Raw genomic sequence first — 6000 nt, 5'->3', positions numbered from 1 at the left:
ACCTCCAATTGACTCAAATGATGTCAATTAGCCTATCAGAAGCTTCTAAAGCCATGACATCATTTTCTGGAATTTTCCAAGCTGTTTAAAGGCACAGTCAACGTAGTGTATGTAAACTTCTGACCCACTGGAATTGTGATACAGTGAATTATAAGTGAAATAATCTGTCTGTAAACAATTGTTGGAAAAATTACTTGTGTCATGCACAAAGTAGATGTCCTAACCAACTTGCCAAAACTATAGTTTGTTAACAAGAAATGTGTGGAGTGGTTGACAAACGAGTTTTAATGACCCCAACCTAAGTTCATGTAAAATTCTGACTTAATAATAAGCCATTTAGCAGACACTTTTATCCAAAGCGACTTACAGTCATGCATGCATACATTTTTTTGTGTGTGGGTGGTCCCGGGGATCGAACCCACTACCCTGGCGTTACAAGCGCCATGCTCTACCAGCTGAGCTACAGAGGACTTCAACTGTATGTGTATGTATGAATATATATATATATATATTTGCGAGAAAAAAAAACATATGTGGGATTGGAAGTGATGCAGACAATTACATTGATGGAAGTTACAATCTATCTGCAATATTAAAGCTGATCTACCCCTAAAAATAAAAATAAATAGTGTCCCCCTGCCAAAAAGTGTCCCCCCCCCACGTCACAATGGGATTCGATAAGCTATTAGCGTCCGTTGGTATATCAACGCGTTGAATTATGGAGATCATTACAGCCAAAATGATGTTATTTTCATCCCTGCAAACAAAGCTGATTTCATCTAATTAAAACAATGTTGCTGTTTAAACAAGTTTTGTTTAGCTAATAAGATGAAAACATTACATCAAACTACTTTTGGGAACCTTGTTAACGTTTCAACAACATGAAATCCATGTCTTCAACGTTGCTACGTTTTGGAAATAGCAAAGAAAACATGTAATCTGCTTGACATATTAATGTTACTGACCTTACAGATCACAAAGTTAGCTATACTGAACTAAAATATAAACACAACATGCAACAATTTCACAAGTTACAGTTCATTTAAGGAAATCGGTCAATTGAAATAAATTCATTAGGCTCTAATCTATGGATTTCACATGACTGGGCAGGGGCACAGCCATGGGTGGGCATGGCAGGGCATAGGCCCACCCACTTGGGAGCCAGGCCCACCCACTGGGGAGCCAGGCCCAGCCAATCAGAATGAATTTTTCCCCACAAAAGGGCTTTATTACAGACAGAAATACTCCTCAGTTTCATCAGCTGTCCAGGTGGCTGGTCTCAGACGATCCCACAGGTGAAGAAGACGGATGTGGAGGTCCTGGGCTGGCGTGGTTACATGTGGTCTGCGGTTGTGAGGCCGGTTGGACGTACTACCAAATTCTCTAAAATGATGTTGGAGGCGGCTTATGGTAGAGAAATGAACATTCAATTCTCTAGCAACAGCTCTGGTGGACATTCCTGCAGTCAGCATGCCAATTGCACGCTCCCTCAAAACTTGAGACATCTGTGGCATTGTGTTGTGTGACAAAACGGCACATTTTAGAGTGGCCTTGTATTGTCCGCAGCACAAGGTGCACCTGTGTAATTGTCATGCTGTTTAATCAGCTTCTTGATATGCCACACCTGTCAGGTGGATGGATTATCTTGGCAAAGGAGAAATGCTCACTAACAGGGATGAAAAACACATTTGTGGCCAAAATTTGAGAGAAATAAGCTTTTTGTGCGTATGGAACAAATCTGGGATCTTTTATTTCAGCTCATGAAACATGGGACCAACACTTTACATGTTGCGTTTATATTTTTGTTCAGTATAATTTCCACTCCATTAATTTCCGTTTGATTCACTCGCTTGTCTGGCTGGCATGTTTTAATCTTGAGCTTCCCTCCCCTTAATAACATCATTTCACTAGTCCTCTGAGTCATTGTTTCTATCTCACATAGCTCCTTAGCACCCCCTTGTGGTTGGATATATATGTACCTACTGCAGGGAATAGGATACAACAGTGAATAATGTTAAAGTAACATACCATCAAGGGATATGTTTCAATTTACAACAATGTACACCTTGTGAAATAGCTGTGAAAACCAACCTGCCAATATTTAAGAATTAAATATTTAAACGTTGATATTTTTGTTGTACAGGTGTGTCACTTGTTCTCAACAGGCAGTCAGTCTCGGAAGGGGGACTTGAAGAGGGAGACTGCTAAATCCAGGCACTGCAGCTCTCTTTGTTCTGAGTGTTTGCAGTGCTAGTGTTTTTAGTTCATCTGTGTATCTCACATATTATGTGCCCAGTATGATACGGCTAGCAAACTCTCAGGACACCTTGCAGTCATCACGTAATATGCTCCTACACATGCAGACCGTACTTGGAACAAAGTTACAGAAAGCTAAACCAACAACCACACACACCGAAATTGGATACATTGTAAACGCAGGTCCAACGAGGACAAACGTGTTTTTGCAGAGACATCCAGTATTTTATTTGGAGCATCTGATGACCCAACGTGGTGAGGGATGAACATGAATTCCTCTGGTCTCTACTGTTGCAGTCATGACGCAATGTTGTCAGATCCTCCCACATGTTTCTAGTTTGACCAGCTGTTTTCAGCAACAGATCTTTTTTAATTCGGTTGTTATATTGGCTAGTAAGAAGCTCTTTAGCTAGCTTCTAGCCTAGTGTTTGATCTGCAATGCGATCTCCTCATAATGAACAAGTGTCCTGACGAGGAGAAGGCCAACTTTTCTAGCTATGCCAGGCAACATAGGGTCATCAGCTCATTGGTCTGGATGTATCCAAATGAATGTCACTAGAAAACAGCTGAAACAAAACGCAAATGCAGCTGCTTTGCTGTTACTGTGTTAGCCGTAGCTAGCTGACTAGCTAGCAACAAGGGAACAACAGACAGAACAAACAGCCGTAGCTAGCTGACTAGCTAGCACCAAGGGAACAACAGACAGAACAAACAGCCGTAGCTAGCTGACTAGCTAGCACCAAGGGAACAACAGACAGAACAAACAGCCGTAGCTAGCTGACTAGCTAGCAACAAGGGAACAACAGACAGAACAAACAGCCGTAGCTAGCTGACTAGCTAGCACCAAGGGAACAACAGACAGAACAAACAGCCGTAGCTAGCTGACTAGCTAGCACCAAGGGAGGACAACAGACAGAACAAACAGCCGTAGCTAGCTGACTAGCTAGCACCAAGGGAACAACAGACAGAACAAACAGCCGTAGCTAGCTGACTAGCTAGCACCAAGGGAACAACAGACAGAACAAACAGCCGTAGCTAGCTGACTAGCTAGCACCAAGGGAACAACAGACAGAACAAACAGCCGTAGCTAGCTGACTAGCTAGCACCAAGGGAACAACAGACAGAACAAACAGCCGTAGCTAGCTGACTAGCTAGCACCAAGGGAACAACAGACAGAACAAACAGCCGTAGCTAGCTGACTAGCTAGCACCAAGGGAACAACAGACAGAACAAACAGCCGTAGCTAGCTGACTAGCTAGCACCAAGGGAACAACAGACAGAACAAACAGCCGTAGCTAGCTGACTAGCTAGCACCAAGGGAACAACAGACAGAACAAACAGCCGTAGCTAGCTGACTAGCTAGCACCAAGGGAACAACAGACAGAACAAACAGCCGTAGCTAGCTGACTAGCTAGCACCAAGGGAGAACAACAGACAGAACAAACAGCCGTAGCTAGCTGACTAGCTAGCACCAAGGGAACAACAGACAGAACAAACAGCCGTAGCTAGCTGACTAGCTAGCACCAAGGGAACAACAGACAGAACAAACAGCCGTAGCTAGCTGACTAGCTAGCACCAAGGGAGAACAACAGACAGAACAAACAGCCGTAGCTAGCTGACTAGCTAGCACCAAGGGAACAACAGACAGAACAAACAGCCGTAGCTAGCTGACTAGCTAGCACCAAGGGAACAACAGACAGAACAAACAGCCGTAGCTAGCTGACTAGCTAGCACCAAGGAGAACAACAGACAGAACAAACAGCCGTAGCTAGCTGACTAGCTAGCACCAAGGGAACAACAGACAGAACAAACAGCCGTAGCTAGCTGACTAGCTAGCACCAAGGGAACAACAGACAGAACAAACAGCCGTAGCTAGCTGACTAGCTAGCACCAAGGGAACAACAGACAGAACAAACAGCCGTAGCTAGCTGACTAGCTAGCACCAAGGGAACAACAGACAGAACAAACAGCCGTAGCTAGTTGACTAGCTAGCACCAAGGGAACAACAGACAGAACAAACAGCCGTAGCTAGCTGACTAGCTAGCACCAAGGGAACAACAGACAGAACAAACAGCCGTAGCTAGCTGACTAGCTAGCACCAAGGGAACAACAGACAGAACAAACAGCCGTAGCTAGCTGACTAGCTAGCACCAAGGGAGAACAACAGACAGAACAAACAGCCGTAGCTAGCTGACTAGCTAGCACCAAGGGAGAACAACAGACAGAACAAACAGCCGTAGCTAGCTGACTAGCTAGCAACAAGGGAACAACAGACAGAACAAACAGCCGTAGCTAGTTGACTAGCTAGCACCAAGGGAGAACAACAGACAGAACAACACATATCACACTGGGTCGCGTCTCTAGCAACCAAAATATGACCAAGTATGAAAATATCAACCATTTATTTTTCTAAATGTGTTATTTGGTATTGTTCTCTTTGGCAACTGTGTTATAAGCGGGATTAAAGCCTCTATTCTGTACATTACCTTGGGAAAAGGAAATCCGCAAAGGGCCACGGCGGACTGCGTCGTCCATTATCTCCAAGGTAACGTACAGAACGTCGCCATTTATCCCTTACATACAGTGGGGGGGAAAAAGTATTTAGTCAGCCACCAATTGTGCAAGTTCTCCCACTTAAAAAGATGAGAGAGGCCTGTAATTTTCATCATAGGTTCACACCAAACTATGACAGACAAAATTGAGAAAAATTAATCCAGAAAATTACATTGTAGGATTTTTAATGAATTTATTTGCAAATTATGGTGGAAAATAAGTATTTGGTCAATAACAAAAGTTTCTCAATACTTTCTTATATACCCTTTGTTGGCAATGACATAGGTCAAACGTTTTCTGTAAGTCTTCACAAGGTTTTCACACACTGTTGCTGGTATTTTGGCCCATTCCTCCATGCAGATCTCCTCTAGAGCAGTGATGTTTTGGGGCTGTTGCTGGGCAACACAGACTTTCAACTCCCTCCAAATATTTTCTATGGGGTTGAGATCTGGAGACTGGCTAGGCCACTCCAGGACCTTGAAATGCTTCTTACGAAGCCACTCCTTCGTTGCCCGGGCGGTGTGTTTGGGATCATTGTCATGCTGAAAGACCCAGCCACGTTTCATCTTCAATGCCCTTGCTGATGGAAGGAGGTTTTCACTCAAAATCTCACGATACATGGCCCCATTCATTCTTTCCTTTACACGGATCAGTCGTCCTGGTCCCTTTGCAGAAAAACAGCCCCAAAGCATGATGTTTCCACCCCCATGCTTCACAGTAGGTATGGTGTTCTTTGGATGCAACTCAGCATTCAATGTCCTCCAAACATGACGAGTTGAGTTTTTACCAAAAAGTTATATTTTGGTTTCATCTGACCATATGACATTCTCCCAATCCTCTTCTGGATCATCCAAATGCACTCTAGCAAACTTCAGACGGGCCTGGACATGTACTGGCTTAAGCAGGGGGACACGTCTGGCACTGCAGGATTTGAGTCCCTGGCGGCGTAGTGTGTTACTGATGGTAGACTTTGTTACTTTGGTCCCAGCTCTCTGCAGGTCATTCACTAGGTCCCCCCGTGTGGTTCTGGGATTTTTGCTCACCGTTCTTGTGATCATTTTGACCCCAATGGGTGAGATCTTGCGTGGAGCCCCAGATCGAGGGAGATTATCAGTGGTCTTGTATGTCTTCCATTTCCTAATAGTTGCTCCCACAGTTGATTTCTTCAAACCAAGCTGCTTACCTATTGCA

The sequence above is a fragment of the Coregonus clupeaformis genome, unplaced genomic scaffold (assembly GCF_020615455.1).
Source record: "Coregonus clupeaformis isolate EN_2021a unplaced genomic scaffold, ASM2061545v1 scaf1011, whole genome shotgun sequence".
Classification (NCBI taxonomy): Eukaryota; Metazoa; Chordata; class Actinopteri; order Salmoniformes; family Salmonidae; genus Coregonus; species Coregonus clupeaformis.
The sequence above is the reverse complement of the archived record's forward strand: the minus strand, read 5'-3'. Positions refer to the sequence as shown.